We start from the raw sequence: 24,085 nt of genomic DNA, 5'->3' as shown, positions 1-24,085 counted from the left end.
GGAGGAGGAATCTGAAATAAGACGAGAGTGGACCATGGAAGAAAGGGAAGGAGGGGCACCAGGGAAGTACATTTTCCTATTCTGGCTTCTTTCCCTTTCCTTTCTAGTGCTAATAAATGGTCTCAACCTGAAATGCCTACTGTTTATTCCTTTCTATAGATGCTACCTTACCTACTGTGTTCCTCCAGCATTATGTATGTGTTACTCTGGACTCTGTCTATACTACTTGCTGCCTCAGAAAAGCAGCCAATATGATCAAGGACCCCGCCCTGCATGGACATTCCCTCTTCTTGCCCTCTTCCATGAGGAAGAATGTACAACAGCCCAAAAGCACGTACCACCATGCTCAAGGGCAGCATCTACCCCACTATTTTAAGAATAATTAAATGGTTCTCTAGTATAATAAAACAGACTCTTGACATCACAACCTACCTCATTATATTCTTGCACTTTATTGTCTACCTGCAGTGCGCTTTCTCAGTAGCTGTTGCATTCTCAGATTGTTTGACCTTGTACTACCTAAATGCACTGTGTAATAATTTAATCTCTATGAAGTGTATGCAAGACAAGACTTTCACTGTATCTTGGTACATGAGTCAATAATAAACTATTTCCAATTATACTCATTCAGACAGAATAATGATAAATGTAATGTACACAGGATATTTAGACTGTGGTTTTCAAGTTCCTATTCTTTTGTTATTTTCAATATCAGTAGATTTACAATATTTTCTTTGACAGCAGAAACAACTGTCTTTGCCCTCTCTGTATTCATGTTTCATCACATCCAGGTTGGCATTTGCTTGAATCATCATCTGTAATTGCTACAGAGGAACTTTCACAAGTTAGAATGACTGCTACTATTAAAATCTACCAATCATACTTCCAGACAGCTGGAAAAGTTGTTCACAATGATTGCACAGATGTCTTTTTGTGAAGGCAATGTTAGGCATGTATTGTTAATTTAGATTTATTTACAGTTGTTTTTTCTCTTATACACCAATTAATCAACGCATGATTAATGTGCAACCTAAATTTAAATTGGAAATGCATCCTCTGTTGAATTACACACATTTAAGTAACTCATTTGATATGTGCAAATGTCTTTGTCTTCAATGGGTTAAAAGTGGATTCAATGCAAGTGTTATTCCATACATCTTAATGAACACCTGAACAGATAATTAATGCTAATGATATTTTACAAGTTCATATTTTGATTCATTTTATTCAAGCAGTCTAGTTTAGATAAGATATTCGAATGCTTGATATCAAACCAATTTCAATTTGCACATTCAAGAAATAAGAATTTCTATATAAATTAGCAATAACTTGAGCATTAGAAGACATCAAAACTTCAACAATAAAAATTCATATTTGCCAAATGAATACTCCTTCCTCAGCCGCACCAATGAACAGAAAAGCTAACTATTTAGAACAATTTTTTTTTAATTGCCAGCAGTAAAAGTGAAGGTCAGACTTTAAACTGGCCATGGGTCTGTTTCTGTGCTGTATGACTCCAATTAGGAAGTGTTGCACTTGGAGAGATAAGTACAAAGGGGAAGAACAAAGTTAATGGCAGGATCCTTAACAGTGCTAAAACAGAGAAGGATCTTGGCGTCCAAGTTCATAGTTCGCTGAAGGTGGCCACATAAGTTGATAGTTTAAGATCTATGAAGTTATGTTGTAGCTTTGTAGAAGTCTGATTCGACCATATCTGGAGTATTGCACTCTTCTGGTCAGTGCATGAGGGGAAAGATGTGGAGGCTTTGGGAAGGGTATAGAATAGGTTTACCAGTTAAATTAAAGGGCATATGATAAAAGGAAAGGTTGAATAGTCTAGGGTTGTTTTCTCTGGAGCAGAGGAAGTTGAGGGGAGACCTGATGGAAGTCTACAAAATTGTGCGAGGCACGATTGGAGTTGACAGATGGTATCAGTTTCAAGGCTCTAGAATTTGATATTTAGAGGCCATGCATTTAAGGTGAGTGGGGAAAAGTTCAAAGGAGAAGTGCAGGGCAAAATATGACCATATGAAGACAGAAGGGATTTGTTTAATTATTATTAGCTTCATTTGGCACAACATCTTCAGATGACAGGCCTTTTCCTGTTCACTGCTATCATTAAATATCAAAGTTCATTTGGGGGTGGGGGGAGAGCTATGAAAACAAGTTTGCAAATCCATACATATGTAAATTAGTAAACCTGAAATATCATGCTTGATGTCAAAAAACAGGAAGATGACATTCCAGGTCTAAGAAAATTACTGGAAAAATAAAAGATAGAAAGAAAGAAAATGGAAACCTATGTCGATATTAACGGCCACCGTGCATGTGTTAAAACGATCACAGCAAAATCTATACCAAAGATTTAAGAACCCACCGTAATTTGTAAAATACAACTAAATTACTTAATCTATTTGGTCAAAAATTATAAATACCACCCTACCCCACCCCCCCCCAGTCCATTTTTACAATCTTTTGGGAAGAGAATATATTCCGACAATATATCCTAGAATAAACTCAATTGTAAAACCTCGCTCTTTCTTTAAAGTGAATGTACCTTCACAATCAGTGATTTCTGTCAATATTGCCACCTGAAAATTCTCCTGACAGGCTTTGACAGAAGGTGAAGTGCAGGCGGAGCTTTAGTTCCTTTCAAGGCTGACACTCGCATTCTGAAACATTTAAAATGACAGAAACTGAAGCATTAAGTAAAAATTTAAAAATAGATAAAAACACAGAAGTTAAAAGCACAAGAATGTCTGAAGATGCTGTAATTCCAAAGCAACACACAAAATGCTGGAGAAACTGAGGTCCAGGCAACGTTAATGGAAATGAATAAACAGTCGACATTTCAGGCCGAGATCCTTCTTCAGACTCTCAACATATTACAAACACTTAAGTGTACAATTAACTAACATTACTTTAAAATTTGTGTTGGATGACCAGATCTTACATTTTCCACACCTCTCAATTTGAGAAAATTAAGGGCATATGAGTGATCTGTGCCACTTGATTTCCACAGCATCACAGAAGTTTCCTTTGTTATTTATAGAGCAACAAAACAGACTCTGCAGCTCACCAAGTCCACACCAACCATCAGGCACTCATTTACACTAAATCACATTTTATTCTCCCAATCTCATTCATTAACCCCCCTTCCAGATTCTATCACTCAATACAGAGAACTTACAGAAATGTATATCTTTGGGATGTGTGATCAAACCATACTACCTGGGGAAAACCATGCCATCATAATGAGAATATAGGAACTTCACACAGATATCACTGAAGGTCAGAATGAACCAGGTTTACTGGAACTGTGAGGCAGCAGCTTTACCATCTGTACCACTCTGTTCCCTCCATCACTCCAACATCCACCATCCCCCCCCCATAACTTAAAACATGCCAGTTCATTATGTACTTACAAACAAGCCCAATAACATATTACACTGATAAGACACCTACACACGATCACCACAGCATGAACTAAGAAATCAGCTTTGATGTGTATTGATTGGCCTAATCTCAAATAGTAACGAGGCAGCCCACAGACAAGAAGTCATCACCCTGACACAGTGGTGTCAAGAAAACAACCTCTCCCTCAATGTCACAAAAACAAAGGAGCTGGTTGTGGACTACAGGAGGAATGGAGACAGGCTAACCCCTATTGACATCAGTGGATCTGGGGTTGAGAGGGTGAACAGCTTTAAGTTCCTCGGCATACACATCACCTAGGGCCTCACATGGTCTGTACATACCGGCTGTGTAGTGAAAAAGGCACAGCAGCGCCTCTTCCTCCTCAAATGGTTGAACTAGTTTGGTATGGGCCCCCAAATCTGAAGAACTTTCTACAGGGACACAAATGAGAGCATCCTGTCTGGCTGCATCACTGCCTGGTATAGGAACTGTACTTCCCTTAATTGCAAGGCTCTGCAGAGTGGCACGGATAGCCCAGGGCATCTGTAGATCTGAACTTCCCACTATTCAGGACATTTACAAAGACAGGTGTGTGAAAAGGGCCCAAAGGATCATTGGGGACCCAAGTCACCCCAACCATAAACTTTTCCAGCTGCTACCATCTGGGAAACTGTACCGCAGCATAAAAGCCAGGACCAGCAGGTTCCAGGATAGCTTCTTCAACCAGGCCATCAGACTGATTAATTCATGCTGATACAATTGTACTTGTATGTTATATTGACTGTCTGTTGTACATACTATTTATTACAAACTACTATAAATTGCACATTTAAATGGAGACATAATGTAAAGATTTTTACTCCATGTATATGAAGGATGTAAGTAATAAAGTAAATTCAATTCAATCAAATTCAGAGAGAAAGAATTAAGAATAATCTGTGCAGAAACATCTTTCAATAGCGTTACATAAGGTGGTTAGGGTGTTTATTTTTTAAAACTACCATTATATTGACAATAATTCTTTCAAAGTCTCAAGTATCACTGGTTTGTGTGTGCATGCGCACGCACAGGAGTGCAGACATGTTGGCAAACAACAGGTTTAAATCACAAAGTTCCTGGAGCAGAAATTAGTTTACAAGTGCATTGGACACCCTTGCCCCTGAATCCTCCTTGATAAGTCTGTTTGGTAGTTAGTGTGTAATAACTAGAAGACCACAGGAACAGAATTAGGCCACTTTGCCCAGGGTCTGCTCCATTGGCTGATTTATTATCCCTCTTAACACCATTCTCCTGCCTTCTCCCTGTAACCTCTGACACCCTTACTAATCAAGAATCTATCAACCTCTGCTTTAAATGTACTCGACAACTTGATCTCCATAACTGTCTATGGCAATGAGTTCTAAAGATCCACCACCTTATGATCCCTCATCTCTGTTCTGAAAGGACAGTTTTGGTTCCGAGGCTGGGCCTTCTAGTCCTAGACTCTCCCACTTTTGAAAACATTCTCTTCAAGTGCACAATATTCAGCAGGTTTCAATGAGATTCTGCCCCCCCCCCCACCATTCTTCTGAACTCCAGTGAGTACAAGCAGGCCCAGAGGCATTAAACACTCAGCATACATTACCCCTTTCATTCCTTGGATCATTCTTGTAAACTTCCTCTAGTATATTCCCTCTTAGATATTGGAACCAAATCTACTCACAATATGCCAAATGCAGTCCAACCAATACATTTATAACGTTTCAGGAGTACATTCTTGATTTTATAATCTAGTCCTCTGGAAATGAATTCTAACATTGTATTTACCCTACTTACTACTGACTCAACCTGTAACTTAACCTTTAGGGATTCTCAAGTCCCTTTGCACCTCCAATTTCTGAAATCGTTGCCTATTTAGAAAATATTCCACACCTTTATTCTTTCTACCAATAACAAAACCAAACTGCATTCTATCTGCCACTTCTTTGCCCATTCTTCCAATCTCTCCAAGTCTTTCTTCAGACTCCCTGCTTCCTCAACACTACCTTTGCCCTTCCACATATCCTTGTATCGTACACAAACTTGGCTACAAAACCATCAATTCGGTCATCCCAACTATACCATGATAAAAGGAGGCATGTTTCCATGAATTCCACTTCTCAATCAGATTCGAATCTGAAAGTCACTTCCCTCATTGACAACCCCAACAGCAACAGACCAAGGTATGAGGAGGAGGAGAAGATGGCGGCGCAACGCAGCGCGCGCAGCCTCTCCGGTGAAATTATATCGTATTTGTTAAATAGGGTACCGTGCACAATTCTGATTTGTTGGAGACAGCCATGAGAAGCACAGAGGAACATCTGGAGAAACTTCTGAAATGCCCGGTTCGCTGCCGCTGCTACTGTGCGATCGAGAATCTTTGGAGGGAAGGCCCCAAAATCCTCGGCTTTGCCTGCTGCTGGCAGCCGGGGCTGGGGGTCGAAGCGCTTGGCAGAGATGGTGCTCGGTGCTCAGTGTCGGAGGGCTGGTCAGAGACTCGAAGTTTTCAGACGACTCAGAGTCCGACTGTGGTCGGGCATGGCAGGAAGAGTTTTCTTCCTTCTCCCGTCTGCATGAGATGTGGGACTTTTGAAAGACTTTGAACGTTTTTTTACCGTGCCCATGGCCTGTTCTTCATCAGGTTATGGTATTGTTTGCACTGATGTAATTATATGTTATAATTATGTGGTTTTTGTCAGTTTTTCAGTCTTGGTCTGTCCTGTGTTCTGTGATATCACACCGGAGGAATATTGTATCATTTCTTAATGCATGCATTACTAAATGACAATACAAGAGGACTGCGTGTCCTCATAATCTAATCTAATCAATTAGATTCATTGTTGCATTTTTAATTTTTTAAACTGCCAGCATGCTATAAAGAAAGCTAGGTTATAGCTTAGACAGGAAGGTGCAACAGTTTAACAGGAAATGCCTTTTACAGTAAAGTACCCTTGTTATCTCACAGCAAATAGGGTTATTTGGCCAGAAGACTTGAAATACTTAATAGAACTGTAAAGAGCATAGTTAGAGTTTCAAGATGAAGGTCCTCTGTTAGAACTAGTAAGAGGTAAAGAGATGGTTTAAATTGCAGAGAAAGTGGCATGGGAGATAGACAGGACAGAGGGAATATCTGCAATAGAATGAGGCTGAAGTTACCATGGGGATGAGTCAGAGTAAAATAGGTTAATAGAGGCAGTTCAGAAGAGCTGTTATCCACATATAACATGGAAGAAAAACGGAGCCAATATCACAATGGCTGATAGCAAAAGGAGCAAGTTCTGATTTGAAGAGAAAATAAGTTACCCAAATTTGAATAATACAAAATTGTGCAGGAAGCTGCAATGCACCAGATGGAAGGTGAGGTGTTGCACCTCAGACTTGCATTATATTTGATTGTAGGACTGCATGAGGTCACAGGCAGTTCAGAATTGAAATTAAGCTAGAAACGTAGAAAACCTACAGTACAACACAGGCCCTTTGGCTCACAAAGCTGTGCCGAACGTCGATTTACTTTAGAAGTTACCTTGGGTTACCCATAGCCCTCTATTTTTCCAAGCTACATGTACCTATCCAAGGTTAAACAACCCTATTGTATCCGGCTCCACCATCGTCACTGACAGGCCATTCCACTCACTCACCAACCTCTGCATAAAAAATTTACCCCTGACACCTCCTCTGTACCTACTTCCAAGCACCTTAAAACTGTGCCCTCTGATTTTAGCCATTTCAGCCCTAGGAAAAAGCCTCTGACTATCCACATGATCAATCCCTCTCATAATCTTATAAACCTCTATCAGGTCACCTCTCATCCTCCGTTGCTCCAAGGAGAAAAGGCCAAGTTCGCTCAAACTATTCTTAGAAGGCATGCTCTGCAATCCAGGCAACATCCTTGTAAATCTCCTCCGCACCCTTTCTATAGTTTCCACATCCTTCCTGTAGTGAGATGACAAGAACTGAGCACAGACTCTAAAGTGGGGTCTGACCAGTGACCTATATGGCTATAACATTATCTCTCAGTTCTTGAACTCAATTCCATGGTTAATGAAAGCCATTACACTGTATTGATGACCCGTTGTAACCCCTGACAGCCGTCCACACTATCCACAACACCCCCAACCTTTGTGTCATCGGAAAATTTACTAACCCATCCCTCCACTTCCACATCCAGGTCGTTGCGTGAGCTCCAATGTGTGTACGAACTGCATAATCTCTATTCTTGGCGCCTTTTTATTTTATATTTTTGTTTCTCTACTAACCCCATAGTCAGTAGAATTTATAAAGTGTAAGCGCTTAAACGTACATTGTGTACTGACTGATATTTTATGTTGTGGGTTTGTGTCGGGGTGCATACACAGCATCTACGCAACGTGAGACACAGTTTGGCTGGCAGACGGCGGTTTTTCCTAGACGGACATGGGTTGATACAGCTGAGTGTTACATTTGTGGGGGGCTCGTCTGGGATTGAATTCTGTACATGTTGTGTGGCCGCTTGGCTTAAAGTACAGTTGTGATGGCGACAGCTGAATTTCGGTGATGCTGTGCGGATGCAAGGGTGGCAGAGAGCAATGCGTGCGTGTTGAGGGGGGTGGAGACTAGTGTATCGGATGAAGTGTTACTTCGAGGTTTGAGTGGGGTTAAAGATGTTGGCAAAGTGGAGATTGTATTGCAGAAGTTTGATTTTGAGGCGGGAACAGACATAGTGTTGGTGCAGACAAGCGAGGACATAGGAGGGGCAGAGTTGCCAGAGGAGATTGGCGTCTCAGGGGAGGCGGGACCATGGCGCCTGCAAATTGTCGGGGAGGGAAGGGCTGGAGCTCAGCGAGCTGAGTCGTCAGTGGATGAGGGAGGGGATCTTAGGGAACGAATTCTCTCGGTACTGAGGGATGAAGGGAAGGAGTGGTCAGATTGGGAAAATTGGGTTAGTTCCAGTTTCCCAGCGAAAGGCGAGAGTTCCGAGTTGGCATCTGCAATTACCGCCCTGGCGAGGGCCCCGCCAGAAGATAAGAATTTTCTCGGAGATAACACCCACGCCTGACGGTGAAGAGGATTATGAGACATGGGTAGAGCAGACGTTGCAGTTGTTAAGTGAGTGGCAGTGCTCAGATGAGGAAAAGCGAAAAGAGATTGGTTGAAAGTTTGCGGGGAATGGCGGCTGGGGTAGTGCAAAGCGTGAAGGCTAACCAGCCTTTGGCCACTCTGGACGACTACCTGGAGGCCTTGGAAAGTGCTTTTGGGTTGACCAGGAGCTCCTCGGGGAGTTTCAAAACATGCGTCAGGAGCAGGGTGAGAAGCTCTCTGCGTACCTTTTTCGGCTAGAGAGACAGCTTAATGGGCTGCGGCGCTGGTGGTTCATTCGGGCTGAACAGATGGATCAGGTAACCAGGGGTGCCCAGGCTGAGAACAAGATTGCTTGGAGTTTCTGGCAGTCTTATAAAATGCTCCCTCCTCCGACATTCATTCAGCTGATCAGAGATGTGAGGGGGGATGAAAACGTGTTGTGGCCATGGGAGGACTCCGTCAGTAGGGTGAAATCCTCAGGTGTAGCCCCTGGTGGTGAAGTGAGTGGAGCCGGCTCCACCCGGGAATTGATAAAGGAGATGGTGGCTGAGCTGAGAACTGAGGGTTCGGTAGGCAGGCCCCCCCCCCCAGGGCTGCGAGTGGTGGGGGCCAGTAGCGTGTGCTATAACTGTGGGAAAGAGAGACACTTTTGGAGAGAATGTGAGTGGCAGGAGGTGTGCTATACCTGTGGGGAAATAAGAGGAGGTATGACCAGAAAGTGAAGTTCTACCAACTCCTGCCGGGAGACCGAGTCCTCATAAGGAATTTGGGTTTACCTGGAATGCACAAGTTGGCTGACCGCTGGGTGGCCACACCCTATGTAGTGGAAAGTCAGATGCCAAACCTACTGGTTTTCCGGGTGAGGCCTGAGGATGGGAAGGGGCCTGTCAAGATTCTCCATCGGAACCACCTGCTGCCCCTGGGACAAAAGGTGCAGGTAGACCTAGAACCCAACTTGGAGTCTACATCTAGTATGAGGACTTTGCAGAAGTGTGGGGCGATGGAAGAGACGGCCCACCGCGAAAGAGACTGGGCCAGGCCCAGTCCCGGAAAGGGATACTGAATCGGAAGATGATGATTCGGATGAGTAGTACATGCTGCCGTTCGCTAACTTCCCCATGACGGAGGCAGAGAATCCAGGCCCTTCTCCCATTGCATCAGGTGAGGTGAGGGGGGCTATTGGTGGGCAACAGGGAATGCAGCAGGACTCTGAAGGAGAGGGAGGGAGGCCCGAACCCGCGGCAGGGGGCTCCGAGTTGCAGAGGGGTTTGAGTGACAGATTGCGGGAGGTTTCGCCAGGTAGCCCCAAAGTGTCCCCAGTAGTGGCTGAGCTGGAGGAGCTAGAAGAGGGGGTACGGAGGTCTCAGAGGATTAGGAACCCCCCGGAGAGGTTGGCCTATGTAGCACCTGGGGAGCAGGGTGTGATCTTTACTGTTTTGGGGAGTTATATCACTGCTTTCTGCACTTGGATTGGGCTCTGTGTTTTGCAAAAAGGGTTGGCGAATTATCTGAACGTCATGAGGGCATGACTAAATTCAGTGGGGGGAGAATGTAGGGTTCTCAGTAATATTAACTGTAATGTTAACTGTTAACTGCTAATAATAAAATGGCTTCTCTGAAGTGTTATAATGAAATGGCTTCTCTGTAATGTTGACTGATGAGGTAATGTTCATTGTAGCTGAAATGTTTAGGTTATAATTGTAGATAACTGGGAATTAACCAATGGAAGTTATGTTATTCTATCTGTATGTGTGGGAACCTGAGTGAGTGCGCGGGAAGAACGGCGAGAAGCGAAGAGGGAGGACGTGCGGGAAGTGCTCTGGTAGACCACCGAGTTTGGTCCCAGTCCGAGGGTCATAAAGTTCGAAGGAAATCAAATGGTGGACCGAGGATATTGCCTGAGCTCCAACGTGTGCACGAACTGTATAATCTCTATTCCTGATGCTTTTTATTTTATATTTTTGTTTTTCTACTAACTGGTCAAAGAACACTGAGGCTGTCTACAAGAAGGGTCAGAGCCATCTCTATTTCTTGAGGAGACTGAGGTCCTTTAGCATCTGCCGGACGATGCTGAGGATGTTCTACGAGTCTGTGGTGGCCAGTGCTATCATGTTTGCTGTTGTGTGCTGGGGCAGCAGGCTGAGGCTAGCAGACACCAATAGAATCAACAAACTCATTCATAAGGCCAGTGATGTTGTGGGGATGGAACTGGACTCTCTCACTGAAAAGAGGATGCTGTCTAAGTTGCATGCCATCTTAGAAAATGTCTCCCATCAACTACATAATGTACTGGGTGGGCACAGGAGTACATTCAGCCAGAGACTCATTCCACCGAGATGCAACACAGAGCGTCATAGGAAGTCATTCCTGCCTGTGGCCATCAAACTTTACAACTCCTCCCTTGGCGGGTCAGACACCCTGAGCCAATAGGCTGGTCCTGGACTTATTTCATAATTTACTGCAATAATTTACATATTACTATTTAACTATTTATGGTTTTATTACTATTTATTATTTATGGTGCAACTGTAACGAAAACCAATTTCCCCCGGGATCAATAAAGTATGACTATGTCTAACCCCATAGTCACAGAAGAATTTATAAAATGTAATCGTCTAAACGTACATTGTGGGTTTGTGCTGGGGTGCATACATAGCATCTACGCAAATGTGAGACACAGTTTGGCAGGCAGATGGTGGTTTCCCCTAGACAAATGTGGGTTGATAGAACTGAGCGTTACATATGCAAATACTACGCCACTTTATATACCCGACTTGAGCATCTGCGGAATTTGGTATCCGCAGAGGGTCCTGGAACCAAACCCCCGCGGATACGGAGGGCCAACTGTACTTCCAAATTCCTGCCTGACAGCTTCATATTTCCCCTTACTCCAACTAAACGATTTCCTAACTTGTCTGCTCCTATCCCTCTCCAAAGCTATGGTAAAGGAGATAGAATTGTGATCACTATCTCCAAAATGCTCTCCCACTGACAGACCTGACACCTGATCAATACCAGATCAAGTACAGCCTCTCCTCTTGTAGGCTTATCTATACATTGTGTCAAGAAACTTTCCTGAACACACCTAACAAACTCCACCCCATCTAAGCCCCTGTTCTAGGGAGATGACAATCAATATTGGGGAAATTAAAATCTCCCATCACAACAATCCTGTTATTATTGCACTGTTCCAGAGCTTGTCTCCCTATCTGCTCCTCGATGTCCCTGTTACTATTGGGTGGTCTATAAAAACACCCAGTAGAGTTATTGACCCCTTCCTGTTTCTAAATTCCACCCACAGAGACTCAGCAGACAATCCTTCCATGTCTGCCTCCTCCTTTTCTACGGCCGTGACACTATTTCTGATCAACAGTGCCATGCCCCCACCTCTTTTGCCCCCCCCGTCCTTTCTGAAACATAAAGCCTGGCACTCCAAGTAGCCATTCCCGCCACTGAGCCATCCAAGTCTCTGTAATGGCCACAACATCATAGCTCCAAGTACTAATCCACGCTCTAAGCTCACTTGCTTTGTTCATGATACTCCTTGCATTAAAATAGACACATCTCAAACCATCAGTCTGAGCACATCCCTTCTTTATCACCTGCCAATCCTCCCTCTCTCACATTGCCTAAAAGCTTTCTCTATTTGTAAGCCAACCATCCCTTCCTCCATCTCTTCAATTGGGTTCCCACCCCCTGGCAATTATAGTCTAAACTTGACCCAATAGCCTTAGCAAACCTCAATGCCAGGATATTGGTCCCCCTCAGCTTCAAGTGCAACCCATTCTTATTGTACAGGTCACACCTGCCTCAAAAGAGGTCCCAATGATCCAGAAATCTGAATTCCTGCCCCCTACTTCAATCTCTCAACCACGCATTTATCCACCAGCTTACTCTATTCCTATACTTACTGTCACATGGCACAGGCAGTAATCCCGTGATCACTACACTTGTGGTCCTGCTTCTCAGCTTCTTTCCTAATTCCCTGTAGCCTGTTTTCAGGACCTCCTCCCTTTTCCTACCAATGTCATTGGTGCTATGTACCACGACCTCTGGCTGTTCACCTTCCCACTTCAGGATATTGTGGACATGATCAGAAACATCCCAGACTCTGGCACCTGGGAGGCAAACTACCATCCGTGTTTCTTTCCTGCATCCACAGAATTGCCTGTCTGAGTTCCTAACTATAGAGTCCCCTTTCACTGCTGCCATCCTCTTCCTTTCCCTACCCTTCTGAGCCACAGGACCAGCCACTGTTGCTTCCCTCATGTAGGCCATCTCCCCCAACAGTACTCAAACAGGAGTACTTATTTTTAAGGGGGACAGCCACAGGGGTATTCTCTAGCATCTGACTCTTAACCTTCCCTCTCCTGACTGTTACCCACTTCTCTGTCTCCTGAGGTCCCGGTGTGAAGACTTGCCAATAGCTCCTATCTTATCACCTCCTCACTTTCCTTGACCAGACAAAGGTCATCAAGCTGCATCTCCTAACCTGGTCCCTAAGGAGCTGCAGATTGATGCACCTGGTGCAGATGTGGTCATCTGGGAGGCTGGGAGTCTCCCAGACATCCCATATCTGACACCCAGCACACTACAATGGCCTCGCAGACATACTCCCTATTCCTATTCTTCACAAGTAACTTACCTCACCTCGACCCATTATTGCTGAAGCCCCATTGAGCCAAAGCCCCCCCTACTCTGGCACCCGCTCTATAAAGCTGTCTTCTTTTTAAATTCTTCCCACTGGTCTAACTCGCTGACGTCCACGTGCCTTCTCAGTCGTGCCTCGATCAAACCGCTGAAGAAAAATGCTCTCCTTTTAAATTTTTCCCCACCAGTCTAACTTGCTGACATACACTGGCAAACATCAAGAATCTCAAGGGTGTTGCCTTTAAGCAATCTGCAGTTGGCTTCTCCAAAGTACAGGAAAAGATATTGTGAACACTGAATACAGCACACTGACTGGAAGAATTGCTGATTCACTTGAAGACTGTTTAGGCTGTTTAGGACCCTACATGGTGGAAAAGCAAGAAATGAAAGTACAGGTGTTGCTTCTCCTCCAGTTGCATGGGAATGTGGTACAAGTTAGAGAGCTGTTAGTCAGGGTGAAAAACTAAGAAGTCACAAAAGGAAACAGTAACTTCAAAATACTATGAGTAGAGGAAAGAAGAACACGCAAACTTGTGGTTGAATCTTGTTGGTGCTGTGGAAATTGTGAAGAATGATCCACTGAATATGATTCGGTAGTCAAGAACCAAAGAAAAGTGTTCTCTGTCAAGGAGCAGAGGTGTAGGAATACAGGAGCAACTTAGATCAGCAAATTAAGTGGTGTCACAAGAACAACCTTGTACACAACAGCAGTAATACCAAGAAGCTGATTGTGAATTTTACAAAGGGTTGTTGAGTTCTGTTCATGTGGACTATATTAGTATTTAGTACGCACGGGAGAAGAGGGAACTGTGGGATGTAAAGCTGGCGGTCCTTATGTATTCAACTGAGACATTGAAAGTAAACAAGAGAAAATCTGCAGATGCTGGAAATCCGAGCAACACACACAAAATACTGGAGGAACTCTACTCTTTGGCTTTTTTCTCCAGTCCTGCTGAAGGGTTTTGGCCCAAAATGTCAATTGTACTTTTTTCCATAGATGCTGCCTGGCCTGCTGAGTTCCTCCAGCATTTTGTTTGTGTTACATTGAAAGTAAAGTTGTTTAAACAAAAGAAAAACATGTCCTTGTTGTTTGGGCGTTAACAATGGTAACAGAGGATTGTTTCCAATTACAGGATCCTGCCGGCATTTGATGAGAGCAAGCCTTACAAAAACTGGAAAAATGAAATTGGAATATGGACTTGTGATACGGAACTGGAGAAGACAACGTAGGCCTTGGCTGTTGTGTTGTCCCTTTCGGGAAGAGTGAGAGAGACCATGATGGGAATTTCAGTGGAAGACTTGAACAAAGATTGCAGTATGAATTTGCTAATAAATACACTTGACTACTTTTTTGAAGAAAAGGATCTGATTTATGAGGCATATTCAGACTTCGACAAAATTTACAGAGACAATTCTAAAAATAAGGCTGATTATATTATTGATTTAAAAAAGTACAGTTGCAAGCGTATATACAAAATGGAACTTCCTGACACTGGATTAGCTTTTAAATTGATGGATACTGCATGGCTAGACATAAAGGACAGATAGCTACTGTTAACTGCATGCACAGAACTTATATTTGCATCTATGAAATCAGCGCTGGAAATGATTTTTGGAGAAAAGGCCACTAAGACAACAGTGGGAATTAGTTTGAGTCAGGAAACGGCATATTTCACTGAACAGAAACAAGGGCATAGCAAGCATAGGTCACAGAGGGACCAGACAAGGGTACCATTACCTGGCACAAATCCAATAAACGAGTACGGTAGGAGATCAAAATGTGTGGTATATCAAAGTATTTACCACTGGGCAAGAAACTATCTGCACAGAACTGAACAAGTGAAGCTAGAAAATAACAAATTTGAAGATGTTGAAGAGTGCCATATCACCTTGTTTGCAAAGGAATCACTTACTAATGCAGAGAAAACTGAGGCAGAGATTTTAATGATAGAATCTCAAGGATCTACTGTTATTGATACAGCATGCACACATACAATGTTTGGAGAAAAATGGCTTGATAGCTATGTAAGTGAACTAAACCATAATGAAGCACAGAAACTGATGAACACAGGTACACCAAGTAACAAAGCATTCAATTTTGGAGATAGAAAGATTGTACATTCCACCAAGAGTGAAAATTCCCACAAAAATAGGGTGGACATAATGTTACACTGAAATGAAGGTGGTACCAGTGAACATTCCATTACTCTTGAGTAAATCTTCACTAAGAAAGCAGGGGCAGTATTGGATATGAAGAATGATAAAGCAGTGATGTTTCAACAGCCATTGTCTCTTGAGTTCAACAGCTCTGGACATTACTGTGAGAACATTCTAGATAAAGACATTACTGAGAACCAATGTGAGAATGAAGTACTAACTGTCACACAAGACATGACCATAGATGAGAAATGCAAAGTGTTGCTCAAATTTCACAAGCTGTTTGGACATGCTTCAATTGACATCGACTTCAAAAATCGCTCAGGAGTTTAGGAAACAAAGATGCAGATTATTTTTTCATTCTAAGGCAGATAATTAATAGCTGTGAGATGTGCCAAAAGTTTAGAAAGCCCAAGCAAGCCTGTGGTTAGTCTGCCACTAGCATCTGAATAGAATGAAACAGTAGCTGCAACCTACATGAACTAAAGCAAGGAATGTGGTATCTCTACATCAATGATCAGTGTAGAGTTCACACATTTCAGTGCTGGTAGCATTGTAAATACAAAGAGACTCTCAGAGACAGTAACAAACGTCATCCATTCCTGGATAAGTGTGCATAGCCCATCTCAGAAAGTATTTAGTGGTAATGGTGATGAATTTAATAATGATGAATTCAGAGATATGGCAGAGAACTTTAACATTGAAACAAAGACAACAGCGGCATACAGGTCCTTGCAGCAGTGGACTTCCGGAGCAACACAATCAAATGCTTACTGAAATAATGCTGAAGGTAAAGAAAAGCAATGGCTGTGATTGGAACACAGCCCTGGACTGGGCTCTTATGGCGAAGAATACCATGCATAATGTGCATGGCTACAGTCCATATCAAGTGGTGTTTGGCCACAATCCAAACCCTCCCTCTGTACTGGTTGACAAACCACCTGCTCTGGAGGGCACTACAAGGAGTGAACGGTTTGGGAAACATATTTCAGCACTGCTTGCACCAAGGAAGCATTCACTGAAGCAGAGTGTTCAGAGAGAATTTGGAGAGTACTGCGGGCATAGGTCCATCCTACAAATGACAGAAATGACACCGGGGACAAAATGTATTACAAAAGAACAGACTGTACAAAATGCAAAGGCCCTGGAGTTGTCATTGGTTAGGATGGAGTTGTGGTATTTGTGAGACATGGAGGTACATAAGTCAGAGTATATCTATCCAGACTATGTAAAGTACAAACTGAAGACCATCAAAATTCCATGAAGAATGACTCAAAAAATAAAAAGCACTTACCTGGCACAGGGTCACATAGAACAGACAGGGATGAGGACTGTGCAGCTAAGGACCCAACAGAGTCACACAGTGGTGGCACAGACAGTGCAGTTGGGGACTCAACAGGCTTGCCTGAACAGAAGTTATTACGTGCAAAGACAACATGGAAGTTTCAGTCTTAAAACAGGACAAACTGTGAGATTAGTAGACAAAGACGCTGGTATCTCATACAAAGCTGAAGTCTTAGGACAAGTAGGTAAAGCCCCTAGAAAAAACAAAAGTTGGTACAACTTGAATTATCTAGAACGAGTTACAGTAGCTGACACTGCGTGGTCAGTTGGTATGCCATGTGTAGACAGACTTCATATAAAATCAGGTGTAGGTCACACTGGACCTTCTGAGAAATGTTAAGATGAAGATGTTCCAGTACTCAAATAGGTGACAATTGAAATCTGCACAACGGGATGAAAATCAGAAGTTGGAAAAATAACGGAGTGTTTGAGGAAGCCAGAGACATTGGCCTAAAGACAGTCTTTACAAGATGTGTGTGCAACCTGAAAGAAACCCAGACAAGAATTTTACCAAAAGCACACCTAGTGGCTAGCGGTTTTGAGAAACTGAACATAGAAGAACTCCAAAAAGATTCGCCAACATGTGCATCAGGGTCTCTCTGAGTATTTCTCTCAGTGATACATCAAAAGCATTTGCAACCCTATTGCATGGACATACAAAGTCCAAATTCTTACAGGGAATGTAGCTGTCACCTGACATTTACATTAAACCCCCTCCTGAAGCCAGAAGCGAAGGAATAGTGTGGAAATTCCAAAAGTATGTGTATGGTCTAGCAGATGCATCACTCTACTGGTATAAAAAAGTCAAGGAAATAATATTCAAAACAGGGGGAAAGAAGTCACAGGTACATTCAGCTGTTTTTAACTGGCAAGATTGAGGATATCATGTGACTGGAGTACTTGCCGGTCATGTAGATGACTTTATATGGAGAGGTTCACAAAACTTTGCCACAACAGTAATCCATCAGCGAAAGTCAACCTTTCAGGTTGGATGGGAGGAACATGACAGATTCTGCTATGTAGGAATAGACACCTTTGCTGTTGATAGAATAGTACAACTGCACCAAGACATCAGGAATCTTCAGACAATCTGCATGGAATCCTCATGTGCCACACTACAGGATGCACCCCTCAGCTCTTGAAGCTGAAGCTGAGCAACTTGGGTCAAAGATAGATCAGGTTCTATGGGTGGCAAGGTACAGCAGACCTGACATCATGTTTGATTCCTGCAGATTGGCATCCAGAACAAAAAATGCCACAATACAAACCTTACATGGGACAAACAAGATACAGGTTTCCCCCGCCATCCGAAGGTACAGCGTTCCTATGAAACGGTTCGTAAGCCGAAATGTCATAAAGCGAAGAAGCAATTACCATTTATTTATATGGGAAAATTTTGTGAGCGTTCACAGACCCAAAAATAACCTACGGAATCATGCCAAACAACACATAAAACTTAAAATAATAGTAACATATAGTAAAAGCGGGAATGGTATGATAAATACACAGCCTATATAAAGTAGAAATACTTTTCCACAATCATTACTGCACTGATCTCCATAGCGAAAATCTCACGCAAGCGCTATTGGCAAAAACACGGCGCAAGTGCTCTCCAGTAACCTTTAAGCTATGAAGCTGCCAAATCATACCAAATAACACATAAAAATACACAGCCGATATAAAGTAGAAATAATGCATTATCGCTTACCGGAATTGGTTCAGCGCCAAGCACACTGATGATGGTGTGTTAGGCTGAGTCGGAGGTTGGGGTGGTGTGGTGGCCCCCAACCTCCAGGCCACCAACCGATACCGATCTGCGAAGCATGCAGGGGTACAGCGGTAGCTGGGAGGCACACTGCGCATCTTTAAGAAAAAAGCCAAAACAAACATGCTAATTAATTAGGTGCCGCCTGGCACGTAATTGTCGACCCAGATTAGTGCCGATTTCCGATTGCGTCGTCTCTGATCTGGGTCCACAATTACCTGTCGGGCGGCACCTAATTAATTAGCATGTTTATTTCAGCTTTTTTCTTAAAGATGCGCTGCGTGCCTCCCGGCTACTGCTGCATTCTCCACGTATCGGTATCTGTCCGTGGCCTGGGGGTTGGGGTGGTGGGACACTGGGGTGTCATCTCGTCATCGTCTGCTTCCATTAGGGCAGGCAGGTCATCTTCTTCTATCTCTGCCCGCCTCGATGTCGAAGGTCGAGGTTCGTCATCTGCTGTGGCTGATGTGGAAGGCTTGCTTGACTGCTGAGCCTCGCGTATTTTTCTATCACACAGTTCTTTGTAAACACTCAAACCATCTTCCAAATATCCCCTAAACCTACGTACCCTTTCAAAATGAAAGTCGTACTTTATCATTGCAGTGAAAATCTCACGCAGTTGCTTCACGTTCAGTTCGCTACTGCATTTGGTTTTGATTGTTATCCTTTTCTGTTCAAGTGCATCAGCTCTTCATTTGTCAGTTCTTGGTCATGGGATGCCAAAACCTCTTCAACATCATGTTCGTCAACTTCCACAATCCAAACCCACTTAGTCCTTACTTCGTTCACCACGATCGAAACTCTTAATTATGTCTAGTTTTATGCTAAGTGTAATACCCTTACGAGCTCTTTTAGGCTTTTCTGATACCATAGAACTCAACTTGCTAACGGCTGCTCACAGGCACGTGTTAAAGCAATGCTGTCCCGAATCCGGGGGAGAGTGGCTGCTCGGGGCCTTTTATCACGCGCTGATTTTTTTTCGTAACAGTGAAAACACCTTCTGAAAGCAAAAACAGGGTACTAATGTAGGTCTTTCGTAACAGTGAGGTTTCGTAAAGCGAACGTTCAAAAAGTGGGGGACACCTGTGCTGCATAGAATTCAATCTGAAAAAGTAGTCTTGAAGTTTCAACAGCTTGGAAAAGATAGTACACCGAGTCTCATTGTCTTCGGTGATGCCTCACTTAGAAATCTTCCTGATGGAGATGCTCAAGGGGGATATTTTATTGTACTGATGGGAGAAGAGGATAGATTTTCACCACTCTATTGGCAATCAAAAATAATCCAAAGAGTTGTACAGCGTACACTGGCGAGAGAAACTCTTGCAATGTCTGAAGGTATTGACAATGCTGTTTTTCTGGCCACACTCTATTCTGAGCTTTTCCATGGTGACTCAAAGTAGAACAATCTACAAATAATTTGTGTCACAGACAACTGCTCTTTGGTTAATGCCAGCAAATCATTTACAGAGAAGAGTGTTCGTCTAGAGATAAGCAGCATCAAAGAACTTGTCCAAGCACAGAAAATTCATCACATGCTATGGTCAATATCAAAGGAACAACTAGCTGACTGTCTCACAAAGGAGGGAGCTTGTGCTGTTAAAGGCATTTAGTGAAGACATTTGTTACCTTAAGAATGGCATTAACATCAAGTGTTAGAACTAATTCTCATATCCTAATGGTCATTTGAATTGTTTGGACATTTGAATTGTCTTTAAATTTTTTCACATTTAATTTTTAATATATACATAAAAAGGATGAGAGATTGTTGAGTTCTGTTCATTTGGACTATGTAAATATTTAGTATGTATGTGCACTCTTCCTGTTATGCGTGTGTGCGTGGGAGGAGAAGAGGGAATTGTGGGATGAAAAGGTGGTGGCCCTTAGGTATTGAACTGAGACATTGAAAGTAAAGTTGTTTAAACAAAAGAAAAATGTGTCCTTGTTGTTTGGGTGTGAACAGGGGAAACTGGGAGCACACACAGCAGTTCTCATCAAGGGGTCTGTAGAAGAGAGAAGATGAGCAATTTCACATACATGGGTCTCAATATCTGTGAAGATCTATCCTGGAGCCAACATATTGATGTAATTACGAAGAAGGCACACTAGTGACTATATTTCATTATGAGTTTGAGGAATTTGGTTTGTCAGCAGATTCTATAAAATTTCTATATATTGTGAAGAGCATTCTGACTGGTTGCATCACCATCTGGTTTGGAGGCACCAATGCTCCAGAGGGTTGTAAACTCAGCTAGCTCCATCATTGGCACTAGTCTCTTTAGCATCGAGGATATTTTCAAAAGGTAATGCCTCAAGGTAGCAACATAAATCAGTGAGGACCCTCAGTATCCAGGACATGCACTCTTTAAATTTTAATTTAATTTAGATACACACAGCACAGTAACAGGACATTCCACCCAACAGACCTGCACTGCTCAATTGTACCCATATGATATCAATTAACCTACTGATTCACAAGTCTTTGGAATGTGGGAGGAAACTGGAGAACCTGGAGGAAACTCACATGGTCATGGGGAGAACGTACAAAGTCCTTACAGAGAGCTGTGGGAATTGAGCCCGGGTCATTGCACTGTAATAGTGTTATGCTAAACACTACACTACTGTGGCGCCCCACATACCATGCCACTCTTCTCATCACTATCATCAAGGAAGAGGTACTAGCACCTGAAGACACTCACATTACCTCAGGAACAGCTTGGTCCCCTCCACCATCAGATTTCTGAACCGTCCATGAACACGACCTCACTATTTTTTCATTCTTTTTGTACTATTTACTTAGATATTTATGTAGTGCATATTACTCCCGCCACGAAAAACAAATTTCATGACATACAGTATGCAGTAATTAAAAAAAACAATCCGATTCTGAAAAGGAACTGGGAGAATGGAATGGAATTATTATAGGAGGCAGGCTGGAGAAAATGTAGTGCAAACAATTCTGTGAACATTAACTTATACAGCATATACGGTGTACACAATAACTGATCAAGTTTTATGTCTCATTTGTATCTTGAATAAATATCACAAGGTACTCTGCAAAGATCAAAGTAGGTTTGACAATCTGCTCTCCTCTTCAGCTTTTACTATTGGTGCTGATCCTTGACCTTAGGCCTCTCAGTTCTGCATTTGATCTGAATTCAACAGGAGGGTAACAGCTTAAAATAAAACACAATAGATTCTAGTCAGTTGGGACACATCCGGACCAGTACATTTTGGCTCAATTAAGTGGCTGCTCCAATTAGCCAAAGTTTCATGGAAATTGTAATAAAGGTATAAAAATTGTGTATTTCAATGAAATACATAAGAAATTAGAACACTATTAATATTACTACAGTACTATCAAACTCTACATTAGCTTTTACCAGGTACAGGTATTGATCTCCCGCTAGAAGCCAGAGAAGAGTTTATTTGTCATATAAACCGGGAAAGCACCAGATCCTTTTTCTGTATTAATTCCTAATAATTATCAACAGAATAATTTGTATAGTGTACATGCTCATTTGATTGACTGTAAATGAACAAAATCAGCACAGATACCCAGTGTGCTGCCTTAATACAATGCTTTCGGTGACTGCATCCTCCAAATCTTCATTTTCATTGTAATATTCAAGATGATTGTTGATGCCTTCAAATTCTTTGTAGTTCCTAACTTGTTGAAGTAGTGAAATCATTTCATTTTCACTCCTAGCTGTTTCTGACATCTCCAGCCTGAATGCTTGAAAAAACAGTGAGCAAAACAGTTTTGAATTGCCTTACTGCTTATTTCTCACCAGCTGTCAGTGACAAAAATCAGTGCTTTTTAAACAGAAGTGCGTGTAACTGATTCTATTTAAAAATTGTTTGGACTAAGCACGGTGCAGCGTCTACAGCTGCACAAGTACACACGTCTGATGATAGTTAGTAACTGTTCGGCAGCAGTCTCCTGCCCCTATTAAATAGCATAGTGTCACAAATAAACAAAGGGAATCCTGGCTAAATTCTCAATTTGTTTTTGTTCTTTTAGAGTTGTCCAAAATAAGCAGCTGTCCCAATTAACCAGAATCCACTGTATGTTACAGTCATAATAGACTAAGTTACTTGAAATGGCAACACTAGAGGAGCAAGAGGAAAGAAACATAGTTGGTGGCACATTCTTGCAAAAACCCCATGCCTCTCAGACTACACAGTTAAAACACGAAATCTTAATTTCTTCCTCTTCCTCTGAGAGAGCAACGAAAATCTTTCAATTGTTCAAACTATTTTTGCTCACATTTCTAATCAGCATGCCAACCAGTACGATTTTTATTTTATTTATTACATTTTAGCCACATAATTTCCTATAACCTCAAGTAGACATTCTTTGTTGCACATTACTTCTAGACTTGGTATTGCTAAATTACATGCAATATTTCCTATTTGTTGAATTAACCCTTCATTTCTCTCATTCATGTTCCCAATACTGTAATTCATAAAGCTGGGTATTTAATTTCCAGTTACTTACTGAAGTCCTGCATTTTGAAAATCAACATAAAGAAAATTGTTTCAACTGTGTATACAATAACAGCTTGTACAGTTCTCTTTCACCAATGTAACACTCTAAATAGAAATTGCCTTGGGGTCAAGAGTTGTACAGCACAGCCTTTGGCTGCTAGGTCTGGGCCAACCATCAAGCACCTATCAGCACTGATCATACACTGATCTCATTTCATTCTTCCTGTATTCCAATTACTCACCACAGAATTTAACGATCACTGACACGCTGGGGCCAGAATCCAACACTCACATATGTAATGGCCAAAAAAGGTTCTTCTTAGTAACTTTTCTAAGTAATGGTAGTTATAAAATGACTGGCTTATTATTAAAAACCCAATTAGAAATGGAAGAAATCTGCCACCCTTACCAGATATGGCTTTTTTTTTGCCCCACTTACTCTGTTCCGTCCAGAGACAGTTGGGGATAAAGAATTAATGCTGGCATAGCAATGCAAGTTTAGGCTTCATTTTTAATAACAGAACAGCTGATTGCACAATTCCATTTGAAGTTTCTTTTGAAGACTATCAGTACTGACTCATACGAATGGACTGACTTCCTAAAGGTCATGGGATGCATGAACATTTTTGAAAAGATAAATAAGTGTCTTACAGTACCCAACATCAGACTGCAAGCCAAAGGATAATATGTGCAGGAAATGTAGCATCTTTGTGGAGAAATGTACTTTCAAACAGTCTGACCCAAACAAGATTGATAACTAAGACAGTGGCTTTGCAACAAATGTCCAATTATAATCAAGAAGTAGTTAATATCCTTTATTTTAATAAAACATCTATCTTTTTTTCAGTATTTATTTTATTGGCCAAGTACTGAAGGGGATTTTCCTTCTGGGTTCATTCGTTAATGGAGTTATGCAAATCTGCTAATCATATTTAAAAATTTAGTTATGAATTAACTTGTGCTCAAATGCATTGCATTACAATTTAAATTTTAAAGTTTATTAGTATGCTATAGTTGAAAAAATTATGGGTAAAGGAATATCAATATCTTCCTATTATGTTCATGACTATCAAGTGATGCATGGAGAACATAAAGATGGATCAGAGCCAAGCAAAAACCAAGCATCATCAGATAAGCCTCTCATGTTCCTGCGTCTCCATACCTGGTAGTAATGCAACTATTCAGAAT

General features: G+C 42.1%; 1 protein-coding gene across 5 annotated transcripts in view; it reads right to left on the bottom strand.

Moving 5' to 3' along the window:
• The window catches only part of pak5 (p21 protein (Cdc42/Rac)-activated kinase 5), a 266,982-nt gene that overhangs the window by 224,576 nt on the left and 18,321 nt on the right, over nucleotides 1-24,085 (bottom strand). For 2 of the 5 annotated variants that reach the window (XM_063056165.1, XM_063056166.1), the window contains exon 2: nucleotides 2,558-2,672. The exons of the other annotated variants lie outside the window; for them this stretch is intronic. The gene's annotated coding sequence lies outside the window, so the exon portion shown is untranslated. The remainder of the gene's footprint in view (nucleotides 1-2,557; nucleotides 2,673-24,085) is intronic. 5 annotated transcript variants of the gene reach the window in all.

This window comes from Mobula hypostoma, chromosome 8, assembly GCF_963921235.1.
Source record: "Mobula hypostoma chromosome 8, sMobHyp1.1, whole genome shotgun sequence".
Taxonomy (NCBI): Eukaryota; Metazoa; Chordata; class Chondrichthyes; order Myliobatiformes; family Myliobatidae; genus Mobula; species Mobula hypostoma.
This window is presented reverse-complemented; position numbering and strand designations above follow the sequence as displayed.